Here is a 13,928-nt window from a genome sequence, read left to right as displayed (position 1 = left end):
AACCCACCTTAGTGACGATTACAACTGTCACTCTTCTATTTGGGGCTAAAAGCCTTGGATGATTACTATGATCATCGGTTGATGTTGTATATTCATCATTACGCGAACTCATTTTCCTGCTTGAATAGGGCTATATTTGCTAGGCATGTGCCTTATGATTTGATGACATGTTATTACTGGTCATGAGCATATTGAGTTTTGTTGCTGGGCTTCGACTCGCGGGTGCTATGTGGTGCAGGTAAAGGCAAAAGAAAGCTGGACCATCCTTGAGTTGGAGAGCTTAGGTGACGATGTGTACATATGCAGCTGCTCGACTGCCACGGCCGAGGTTTGAAGGAGAGGAACTAGGGTTAAACCCTGTTTTGCCATTTAGATCGGCTGGTTGTAAATATTTTGTTGTAATAAACCTTTAAATTATATTTTTGGGATCCCAATGTATACAGTAAACATTTTAGTGAAACGTTATATCTTAACCAAAAAATTTAATCACTAAACCGCAAATCATACTTAGTTACATGATTATGGCCAAATGACTCTGTTATCGAGTTTAGCACTGTTCAAAATGCACACCGTAACGGTCCCTGAAGTTGAGGGCGTTACAGTACGCCTCGAGGCGTGCCTATAGGCGATGCGGTTCAAAAACATTTCTGAGGCTACGCCTTGCATGTTTTCATTGGTACTTACGCCTCATACCCCTGAGGCGCATATCTATGATGTTTAATCTTTTGAGGTGTCACTAAAGCGGCTGAGGCTTACACCTCATTAATCACACAGCCAAGGTCTTTTTTTAATCACTTTTCTTGGCCTTCTTTTAGGGCTTTTATTGGGCTTTTTTAAAACAGATTTTTAAGTTATTAATAACCCAAATAACAACTAAAAACTTAATTTTGACCTTCAACTCTCGACATCTTTCTCTTCTCCAAATTCCTCACTCAATCACGAAAAACAGCAACACCAACACCTCATAGATCTTTATTTTATCTTATCCAGTAATAAAAAGTCTTATTTTTTGTTGTTACTCTGCTTATTTTTTTTTGTTACATATTGTTTTTAAGTTGCTTAAATATTGTTTATTTTAGTTTTTTCATAGATGAATTTAAGATAGAACGAGCGGATATGATGATGATTATGAAAATTATGATTTTTTTGGACATTTGAGTTGGAATATGTTTCTTTAAGTTAAGTTTGAACCATTAATGAATATAATTTATGATTTTATGACTCGTAACAAGTACTTTCATGAATTTTATGGCTTTATTATGGAATTATGTGTTTTTTGTTATGTGTTTTTATAATATCTAAGGTAGATTTGTTCTTATTGTTGAGGCGTACGGCTCGTGGTACTAAAGGAAAATGCCTCACCTCACGATTTCACATTTCAAAACCTTGGTTCCGATTATTATTTTCATGGATTTAAGAACTCTTTGACCTTACTAATCTTAAGCTTGCTTAGCATATTTAATTGTTTTCCAGGTATTTATTGGAATCTTTTCTTGTAATGCAAACCACGTGTTAGTGAAAATGCCTCAATCGACTAATATTGTAAAATTTAGTGAGTGATACTTCTATAGGATGATGTGGGTGTTAGTGAAAATGCCTCAATGGACTAATCTTGTTAAAATTAAATAGCGAATGAATACTTTTTTCATAGAACTAAAAAATTATTTAATTTCTAATCATGCATGTATTTCATGAACATTTCAAGTTACAAGTATTTCTTAGAATGAACTGAAAAAGAATAACATGCTAGTTAAAAATAATTTTTAGGAATTGAATTTTTTTCTTTCTAATAGTTATGACATTAGATATATATATTTATCTTATTTATATGCCAAGTTTTTGGAATTGACTAAATCTTGTGTTCTTCAATTGATAGAATTGTTGTCCTCTTTGATTGATACAGTGGAACCACTTCAGTTTATCCGTTGGGTTTATGAATGCTTGTTTCGTTCTTGAGAGTGCAACTTAAGAATTGTTCTTGTTCTTGGGTCCTGTTTTGAATTGCTGCCATTAGTATTATTGTACTAGAATTTGGATTGGTTTGTCATATGATGCAATGGTAAGACAACACAAATTTTAGATTTTTGTTGTGTTTCACTCTTTACTCATCTTTATTATGTATGATATTGATCTAATTTTATTATGCTGGGTTGCAAAGAGCTCTATCACTGGGAAAGGTTATAACAAAAAAAATGTCATGATGCTGCCATAGTTGATTATTCCAATGTTTAAAGTAGACAAGAAGTGTTCATTCAAAGAAAGAGATTGAGAGAAAGGTTGCTAGTCATTTATTAATTTAGTCAGTTGAGTTATATATGCTCTTTTTTATTGTACTAATAAGTAGGAATTTATTCTATTTTATATTGAATCAAGTTGTCGTTTATAATAAATGTTGAGAAATTTAAATTTCTTTTTAAAAAAATGGCGTTTTTTCAGTATTTTCTTTTGAAATTTTAGAAATCTAACATATATAATACATTTTGGACACTCAAAAGGGATATATTTTTTTTAAATCAAATTGAAAATTGTAGATGCATTTAAAAAAAAAAAAACTATTTACTTTTAAGGGCATGCAAAGCAAGTCCTAAAATCTTAATTTAAAGGCACTCAACGTGATCTTTTAGGACACGCATTGCGAGTTCTGAAAACTTACTTAAAAGCATTCAACGGGATATTTTAGGAAGCGAGTCCTAAAAAACTTCAGTTTTTAAGGCTCCCAAATAGAGGACTCGCGCCCCATGAGTCCTAAAAAGCTTTTTTTTGTAGTAGTGCAGCTGGTGTAAGTGAATTTTTTATTTTTTTTAAATTTGATACACTATATGACACACATCATAAATCGTCAACCGTCCCTCTCAAAACACTGAGTCTCAGGCACTGCAAACTTGGCAGGCATTGCAGGTGCTAGAAAAGGACGATACAGACGACACCGAAGGTTGAGATATTATATATATTATTATATTAAATAATAACTTTTAATTAATATATTATTGTATGCATATTTAATTTGGATATATAATATTGTATCAGTTGTGTAATTTGAACCAATTATTGTTTTTATGAATTAAAAATATTTTATTTTAATAAATAGTATTTTAACTATATATAACTATTAAGAACCACTTTTATATTATCAGGGAGGACAAAAGTCGCCCCTAATATTCACATCACATTTATTTACGAAGTTTATACTAAAGAAAGTGTTGTGAAATAGTATAGTGAATAATAAACCTCTTACTATAAGTAGATAAAATCTCTCTAAATTTCTTATTCTAATATTTGTTCAGTTTTATAGCATTTTAGTTATTATAGTGGGTGTCCATGTCAAGAATAATATAATTCAAGTAAGAACGTTTTGCAACGAAAATAGATAAGCATGAATTCATTAAAGAATTTATATAAAAAATAGAATCTATATTTATTATATACATATATTTTTTATAAAATAAATTATCTTGAAATAAATATACAATAATAAAAATAAAATTGAATAATAAAAATATTTACATCTTAAATTTAATTATTTCATATCCACAAACTCATATAATTATAGAATTATCAACCACTAAAGTAGTATTTTTGTATCTTATAAGTACTTTAAATTTATAATTTACCAAATACAAAAAAAAATTGATATTTTTATAAAAAAAAATTATTTAAAAATACTAAAAGTTATTTCAAATAATAATTGAACTACATCCATCGTATCATAAATTATAAATAATTTTTTTAATATAAATAAATTTATTAATTTAAGTCAGGGAACATACACATTTGATATACAACTTAATATGTTACCCTATGTAGTTTTCAATAATAATTATCGTGTATCCAATAATTTCAAATTTTACATACTTTGATACTCTATGTTATCAATAATAGTTATTAGGTACCTATTCATTTGGTAATATATGGAGAATACATAAGAAATCTCTCTCTAGATTTCTTCTAATATTTGTTCAGTTTTATCACAATTTAGTTATTGTAGTGGGTGTCCGCGTCAAGAAGAATATACTTTAGGGACTTTACAATAATATACCATTATATCAAAATAACTACAAATTTGTTATAAAAAAAATAATATACCCAAATAGATTATAATATTATTAACTATATTAAATTTTATATTCATGACAAATATCTCCCGTAACTAATTCATATCCTCATTCATTATTAATAGCATATTCCAAAAGATTTAACACTCATTAAAACAATTATTAAATATAATAAAATATTCCTTATTAATCGTTTTAAAATGGAAATACATTATCACATTATAAAATATATCATGTAATTATATAGTATAGTATGATATTATACACAATAATAAGTTATTTAAGAGATTCCAATTAGTTCCAAATTGCATATGACACCAATGGATATCATACAAATATTGTATGCTAACTCATAAAAAATTATTTTGGATACCAATTAATACCGAATGGCATAAGATATCAATAAATATCATATTGTATACTAGCTGATCATAACAAGTTATTTTGGATACCAACTAGTATATATACCAAAGTGCATAACAATTAATACACAATTACATATGATACCAATAAGTATCAGATTGCATATTAGCTTATAACAAGTTATTTTGGATACCAATTAGTACCAAATTACATATGATATCAACAAATATCCAATTGTATATACTAGCATGTATAGGATATCTCCAATAAGTAGTTAAGTATGGTAGCATATATTATTAGATAAGATACTAAATAGTAAATGTTTTATAAGATATAAACAAATAGATTCTATAGGATACTAAATAGTATTGTTTTATTAATTATGTAGTAGTATACTACAACACAAAGTGAATGGAGAAAAAGAAAAGTAACTATTATTTTGATACTATTTAGTGGTTTATGTGATTTTTTTAGGAGCTAAACTAATAAATGATAACAGAATAAAATATAGAATACCAAATAGTATCCAAATAAATTAATTCTCAATATTGAAGTAACATAGAACATTGTTCATTCAAAATAAAAATTTACTACTTATAAATTGTTTAAAAAAACATAAAACTCAAAAATTAGGGAATGAAAACTCAGTCGTAAAAAGCAAAGAAAACAAGGAAAAAATTAATTTAGTCATAATTAGCAAAGCAATTAATAAAGGAAATGCAATAAATTAATATTTCCAATTGGGTATATTATACACATAATTAAATTAATAAATTAGTTTATATTAAAAAAATAGTGGGTATACTAAATAAGTAAATAAAACTTGAATATTTGTTATTTAAGATAATAAATATTATAATATGGGTATATTAAAATAACAATAACAAATTAGTAATTATTTATAATATAAAGTGTGTGAGTGTAAATCTTCCTATACTTTTTAAGTAAGATCAACTTTTGCAATGTTATAGATAACATGAATTCATTATAGAATTTATGCAACAACAAAAAATAGAATCTATATTTATTTTATACATAAATTTTGTTTTATAAATAAATTATTTTGAAATAAATATATAATAATAAAAATATTTAAATCTTAAATTTTATTATTTTATATTGACAAACTCAGATAATTATAGAATTATCAACCACTAAAGTATTATTTTTGTATATTATAGTACTTTATTTATAATTTATCAAACTAATATTTTTTTAGAAAAAAAGTTAATATTTTTATGAAAAAGATTATTTAAAAATACTAACAGATTTTTCAAATAATAATTGAACTACATCCATTGTATCATAAAAATAATAACTTTTAATGTTATATATAAATATAAATAAATTTATTAATTTAATTTAGGAAATATACCTATTTGTTACTATGTGTTTTCGATAATGATTATCATGTATCCAATAATTTAAAATCGATACATTTTGGTATCCCATGTTATCAATAATGATCATTAGATACATATAAATTAAAAGTAGTGCATTATTTGTGGGAATATACCAATCTGTTACTCTCTAACTTGTGACCAAATTTAAGGCTAAGGTAGGATATATACCCGATAATCATTTTTGTAAGCATAATGTACTAACTTTGTATTTTGTCAAAATACAGTATAGCAAATGGGTATATATATATATATATATATTTTTTTTTTTTTGAGGGAGACAAATAAGGATATATTCCTTTTAAGTTAATTGGAAAAATATACAATAATGTTATTTATGTCCATCATCAAATTAATATTTTAAGTTCAAATATTTTCCCTATAAATACGTACCAAACTTATTCAGCGAATCAAGTTAGCTTATAGAACATATATACTCGGAAAGAAGAAAAAAAAACAATCGCAATGGCTACCATCTCAATTACTCAGCCTCGTCGCCAAATCGTGGCCTTCAGGCGGAGCAGCGATAATAAATATCTGAGCGCCACTCAGATCCATGGCCTAACTTATCTGCAGTTCACTGCCACTGAACTGAGCGACAAAACTATAGCACATGAGTTAGTCAGCGCTCGCGATGGATTAGTCCGCATAAAATCCATTGCGACCGGACATTTCTGGAAGCGCAGCCCCACATCCAACTGGATCTTTGCCTCCGACGACAGTTGTCCGTGCGACGAAGATGCTAACATGCTGTTCCTTCCGGTGAAACTCGACGAGAACGAAGTTGCATACCGCAACCATGAAAACCAGATGTTCTGCAAGAGTCGTTCCCCGGACGGCAAGAGAGAGTGTCTCATTGCCTCCGCGCCCGACCTGTCTGATGTGGCGAAGATGGAGCTGGTGGACATCCCAGGTTATTAAAAGTGCAACTCTGAAACACACCAGATCATCTGGTGTACATAGATATGCATAATATGGGGTCTGTTGTGTACTGTCTTAAATAAGGGGTCTGTTGTCTTTATGCAACAACTGCATAATATATAATGAAAGCTCGGCATGAGACTACTAAGAAGGTCTTAGTGCCTTCATTTACTTAGTTTCATGGTGATGCATTATTATTATTAGTATCCAAGTTGTACTTGCTTTGTGTCCAACTCCTTGTGTAATACATAATAAGCTTTCTTTTGCAGAGCTTCTTGCATAACACTCATGAATTTACAAATGTTAAAAAATGCGCCGTTTCTCGGAGGATGATACTACCAACTGCTCGGCAAATTTGGTGTATCTTTTAAAATAAGAAAAAATTACAAAAATACATGTAAGATGCAATTTTTTTTTTCAATTTTTGAAATATAAATACATATAATGTCGTGAAGTGAGAAGGAGATCATTGGTGAGAGAGAGGTCGGGGAAGATTGAGAGAGATTCTATGACAAAGAGAGAAAAAAAAGAAAAAAATAATTGTAGGCCTACTACTCAAAATTATCCTTAGAACCCAATATTTAGTTGTAATATATACCGGCCCAATAAGCAGTATTAATATCTAAAACAATAGCACTTTTTGAAAAATATCATTTTTTAATACCATATAAAGTCCAAAATGTTGTAGTGCTTGTTGGATGCAAATGGATATTTAAGAAAAAGGAAGGCATACCAAGACTTGAGAAAGAGAGGTTAAAAGCTAGATTGGTTGCCAAGGAAGTTAAGTTCAAGTTAGAGGTGAACCAAATTAATGTAAAAATGACTTTCCTACATTGAAAAGTTGAAGAAATATTCACAAACAACTTGAAGGTTCTTATAATGGAAATCATGATCAAGCTTGTTTGTTAAAAAAATCTTTGAATGGGTTAAAGGAGGCTCCAAGGCAATGGAACATCCGGTTTGATGAGTTTACAACTAACATTTGTTTAACTAAAAGCAGTTTTGTTTATTTTAACAATTAGATATATACTTGCTATTATATATATATATATATGTTTATGATATAGTAATTGAATGGTGAATTGGAAATGAAAATAAATTTGAGACCAGGTAGCAAAATACTTAAGATTCAAATAAAAAGGGAGAGATTAGGTGTAATCATGTTGTCTCATAAGAAATACCTCAGAAAAGTTCTTGGAAGATTTACAATGGGGTTTCAACTCCATTTGTAAATCATTTAAACTTTTTTCAATCACATGCACTAAAGACTAATAAGAAAGGAAACACATGTAAAAGGATTTTTACACCAATAAAGTTGGCTTCTTTATGTATGCTTTGGTCTATATATGATTTGATTTGGGTCATGCTATGAGTGTTGTTGGCAGGATTATGGCAGAACCAAGACAAGCACATGGCACAACGCACAAATGGATCCTAAGGTACATAAATGGATCCTAAGGTACATTAAAGGATCATTAACTCAAAGACTCTTGTAATAAGTTGTGTAGACTCTAATTATGCAGCAAATGTTGACACTAGAAGATCCTTAACTTGTTATGTGTTTAAAGTCATAGGCAACTGTGCAAGTTTGAAGACTAATCTCCAAACGGTAGTGGCTATATCAACCATAGAAGCTGAGTGCATGGTTGTGTTAGGTTCGACACAACACATAAAACACTACAATTACAATGACCCAGTGATAAATAGGATAGGATAGTATGGCTAATAAACCCAGTGATATTTGAGAGACCACATGTGAAGACTCAAAAAATAATAATAATAATAATAATTTTTTTTAAGAGGTGGGACCTACTTACTTTAATGTTTGTCAGATTTTCTTTTTTCTTTTCTTTCCTTTCTTTTCTTTTTCTTTCCTTTTTCTTTTTGTCCCGAGCACTTCTTCTTCTTCTACTTTTTCTTCTTTTTCTCTCTGCAACAACCCACGTTGGGGTATCACACAGCCTTTGCTGGAGTTCCCTTTTTCCACCAAGCGCCAGAGCTGGAGCACCAATGGCCGACGACAACCTCATCCCCAAAACCTCAAGGCCATCAGACTTAAGACGCACACGAACAGAGCAGTCAAAGTTTCGTCGTCAAAACTTTGACCACACTTTCCAGCGAACCCAGACCTCCGCTCGGTGAGTGGGTGGCACCGTTGGAACCAGCGTGAAGGGAGGAGCGTTGCCCACTAAGTCATTTCAGTCAACCCACCATTTTTCTCCGGCAAAATTTTCGGTATCTCCGCCCCTTTGGAGGCATTTTTCAGCGACATCGGAGGTTAGTTGGGCAAAGGGGCTGTACTTCCGTGATGTACTACTCGAGAGAATCATTTTGATATATGTCATGCGTATATTCGTCGACGTTCCCGGTATCGCTACCAACTTCTAGTGTGCACCGCTTGGGTGAGGTTTCGGAACTTGAAATTTTAAATATGGTCATATTATATGTCGTTGGACACGATTTTAAATAAGGAATTCAATAATGATAATCGTTTGCTCATTTTATGCTCGTAGGAAAATTGTGATATATAGATCCAATTTAATTCACTCTAGGATAATCGTTAAGCTCGGGAGTGTCGCTTGGGGCTCGGACTGAAAATTCTTAAGAGGTAGGGACTCAACTTGACTATTGGACTTGTTGTATTCTTATTGAATTACATTAACATATTCCAATTTGGATATTTATAAAATGTTTGAAAAATGGAAAACTTAATCTGCATGTTTTATGTTCTGTATAGAGGGCACTGAGTGCCAAATATATTATTTTGTTCACTTAATTATGCAGGTTATGATTTTTGGGTTTTATACAAATGCAGCTGTTATGTTGCCCAATTTTTTAAAATAAAAAGGGAATATGTTTCTTTCTTTTCATGTTTACCTGCATTTGGTTATATCGATGAGAACCATAGTGATCATGATTTGTGCATGTTGTTGTTTCACGACCTAGTCTCTGTGTCATCATAGGTAGATCAGGTGTCCACTCACCTGTAGGTGTAAAGACCTAGCATCTGTATACATGAAGTGTTCTGAGCCTCCCCATTGTGGTGATTATCAAGTCCGGCTACCCGGTTTAGGATGTCGGATTTTCTATGGTGGGTAACAGGAACTAGGGGTCTATTGGACGGTGTGATGTGCACTGGTAGCTATGCTCATATGATTATCTATGGTTTCTCTCTATTTTGGTTTATACATGATGATGTACGTTTTGTTTTAAAAAGCTAACCATGCAGGGGTTTTTATTGAACTTTTGAGTCCTATGTTATTAGTTGCTTTCCTACTGGGCTTTATAAGCTCACCCCTATCACTACTACAAATATAGGCTTTCTCTGCGGTTTTTTTTAAACAATAAATAAAAAGCACATAGAAAATGATTAAAAGAGTCAAAAAAATTATATTTAATGTCCGCGCCCTATTTTATTGCGGTTTTTAAAAAAAACGCAGTGAAAGGTATGAATGACTCACTTTTCTCCGCGGTTTTGGGTCTAAAACCACAGAGAAAAGTGTAGAACTTTTCCCCACTTTTCTCTGCGGTTTTGGGTATATAACCGCGGAGAAAAGTGGTCTCCACCCACTTAAGCACAAAAACCTATTTTTCCCTCTCATTTGCACATCTTCTTCCCCTTCACAGAGACACGGCCGAAGCTCTCCCACCACCGTCCCTACCCACGGGTAAGCCCCACATTGTCCATTTTTTTTGTTTTTTTTTTTTCCATTTCCTTGTATATTAATGCTTAAAATCATGTATATATACTTAATCTTGAGTTATTTTGAAGTTTTAGGGTAAAAATGAAGAAATTTTGTGTGGGTTTAATGGTGGTTTCTATGTATGTTTATATGGTTTTTTTTTTTTAATATTTTTGAAATTTTATATAGGATTGGAAGACATTTTCATTGTTTAAAACGTGTATTGATCACTAAAAGTTGATTTCTTTAATGTATATTTCGGTTTTAGGGTTTTTTGTATTATTTTATTTATAATAATGTTGTTTACATAATTTTTTATATTAAAAATTAGTGCTTGCATAATTTTGTATATTATTTAGGTAATAATTTTTTTAAAGTATATTTTTGTTAATTATATTATTTTAGGATCAATTCAATTACCATATATTTACTAATGTTTAACTTTTTATTGTAGGAAATATTTGTTTGAGTGTGAGGTTGAAATTGTTGAATATTAATTTTTAAGGTAAGTAGTAATTACTACTTAATTTTTTATTTTTATTTTTTATATTTACAAACTATTGTTAGAGGAGTTTGAATATATTAGATATTCATCCATAGTGAAGTAGGTTCTGAGATAAAATTGTGTGCTGCGGAGATAACAGAAGGTTGAGAACATGTGTGTAGAGTCCAAGAACTTTACTTAGCTAATTGTTTAGTAGTATTATAGTATGTTTAGTATTATCTTTGTTACTGTGGATTTTTGGTTCAGACCGGGAATTATTTGGACACTCATAGTAGTACTTATAGATTTTATAAGTTTAACCAATAGATTAAGAATATTAAGTGTAACCTAAGGTTTGATTATATGACTGATAATTAAGGATTATATTTATTATATTATAAGGTTTAGACATCAACCAATAGGATTTTAAGCACATGTTATGAATGGTGATTAAGGATTAAGTATTTTTTAGGATTAAATTTAATAAGGAGTAAAGTTTGAATGTTATAGGGTCAGTCAGCAGCTTTGAATACGTTGAGGGCTTAGTCAAGGATGTTTACTCCATTCAAACTTAGCTAAAAATGTGTAATTTCGTGTTTAATTATTCAGCGTGTGCCGATATATCGCAGCTATAGGGGGCGATATATCGCAGCACGTAGATACGGAAAACACGAAACGATGCACGGTCTCCTCGGGCATACTAGCCCAGGCGATATATCGCCTACAGGGGGCAATATATCGCCTCCTCCAGCATGAATTCAAACTCTTTTGAATTCTTTTCCTTTCAGCCATTCAAACTTCTTCAAAAGTCCAGCATCTTTTGAACGAGTCTTTAGCCTCTGCTGAACGATTATTCAAATGATTTTCACCTAAAAAGCCATTATTTTTATTCAAGTAAAATCAAGATACTTTCATTCCCAAACTCTATAAATAGGACCTAGTACCTAGCCATTATTCACCTTTTGCTCTAAGTACAGAAGCTGCTAGTGTTAAGTGAGTGTGAGAGTGTAAACACCTGGTTTGGGAAAATCATAAGCTTAAACATCATAAGCTTATCAAACACTTTGGGAAGTGAGGTTCTATAGTATTTCGGTTGAGGAGTAGATTGGTCTTTCAAGTCTTTGAGGTAACCAAAACTCTAGTTCATTTCTGTATTATGTTATTTTCCTTCTCATAGTCTTCTACCCAATCTCTAACCTTAATCTTCATTTTGGTTAGGGAATCTAAGTTCTTGAGCACGTAAGTTTCGGTAAGCATGATTCTCAAATGGTTTAGTCTTCCCATTTTCCTTTTCATCTCTTTTCTTCTTTCAACTCACTCTTGTTCATTATGGTTATTAGGAGTGTTCCAAAAATTCCAACTCAGTCCACATATCCCGGTAACTTTGGTAAGGAAAATAGGCTAGAATCAATATGTTATATGCTTATGTTATCTTATGTTTTATGTTGTTAAATGTGTTACGATATGTGTGAATGTATGTTTGTAGGCTTGGGCATATGACCCATATGACTAACAAGACCCCAAATGGGTTATGGGCATATGACCTACTTAGCTAGTAGGACCCCACTAATCACTACAACAAAAAGGGTGATTACCGGCGGAGGTAGTCCGCCGGTAATAATACCATCTTTACCGGCGAAATTCGTTTTCCGCCGGTATTAATCTTATTTTTATTTTTATTTTTTAAAATTATTTAATTATTACCGGCGGAAATCCCGCCGGTAATAACCAAAATTTATAACCGCGGGAAACTTACCGCCCATTAAAATTTTCAATTATTACCGGCGGGCTCTACCGGTAATAATATTTCGATTATTGCCGGCGGATTATTGCCGGCGAGCTCCGCCGGTAATAATTATTAAAATATTACCGTTATTTAAGTATTACCGGCGGAGTTATTATTGCCGGCGGACCTCCGCTGGTAATAATAATCTATAAATAAAACCCATCCGTCTTCTTCACGGCCAATCCTCCAACTCTCCCTAAAAAAAAAACCAGAGAAAACCATTCGTTTTCAGAAGCTCTCTTTGTTCGTGGGCAGCTTTGGTTCATCAAATTTCTTCGTGGGCAGCTTTGGGTATGTATTTCTTTTAATAATTTCTTTGCTGATAGTATTTTTCATCAAATTCATGTATTTTATTTAATAATTTATTTGCTGACAATTATAATCTTTGGTTATAAACCATTTATCTTTTTATGTATAGGTTACTTACAGTATCTCTTTCGCTTTGGCATCCATATTTTCGACCAAATTTCTGGTGCTAGTCAAGGTAAAATTTATTTTGTTAATTATATATATTGAATTTAATTATTCCATTAATTTATATCTAATATATATATTTCAGGGCTTTATTGGGAGTACTGAATCTTGCTATTGTTGTACACTGATAATTAATTTTTTATTTCATACATTTTTATTTTGTTCATTTAGTTTTAAAGAATATTAAATAATTATTTTTGGGTATTATTAATGTATAATTTTTTGTTATTGTTAAATTGTTATTATATTGTTAGAATGTTATAATGTAATTTTGTTATAGTTTAATTAAAATTATTTTAATATTGTGAAGTTTAGATTTTAATAAATTTGTTATTAATTATTAAAAAAATAGTTTAATGGTAGAGAAATAAAATATTAATAAATAATATAATAAATATTAAATTATAGAAAAAAGTTATTTTAATAACTTAGATAGTAATTGATATAAAAAGAATAAAAATTAAATAATTAAAAATTTATTTATTAAAAAGTAAGTATTAAATAATATATATAAACAATTATTAATTAAGTAATTATATAAAAGAGTAGTTATATGATTAATTAAATAAAAATAATTTCAAATAATTACACATTAATTATTAAGTTTTTAGAATAGTTATAATTAAATATGTTAAATAACCAAATAAATAATTGATTAATTAATTAAGTAATTAATTAATTAATAATTAATTATATAATTAGGAAAGATTTAAATTAATAATATGATAAATAAATAATTAAATGAATATTAAATAAATAAATAAT

General features: G+C 30.1%; 1 long non-coding RNA gene across 1 annotated transcript; it reads left to right on the top strand.

Moving 5' to 3' along the window:
* The first annotated feature begins 12,479 nt into the window (after positions 1–12,479).
* LOC133790111 (uncharacterized) lies at positions 12,480–13,290 on the top strand. The gene is made up of 3 exons (XR_009873901.1): positions 12,480–12,980; positions 13,108–13,173; positions 13,249–13,290. It is a non-coding gene; the product is annotated as an uncharacterized LOC133790111 (long non-coding RNA).
* The last annotated feature ends 638 nt before the right edge of the window (positions 13,291–13,928 follow it).

This window comes from Humulus lupulus, chromosome 7 (genome assembly GCF_963169125.1).
Source record: "Humulus lupulus chromosome 7, drHumLupu1.1, whole genome shotgun sequence".
NCBI classification, from domain to species: Eukaryota; Viridiplantae; Streptophyta; class Magnoliopsida; order Rosales; family Cannabaceae; genus Humulus; species Humulus lupulus.
The sequence above is the reverse complement of the archived record's forward strand: the minus strand, read 5'-3'. Positions and strand labels throughout refer to the sequence as shown.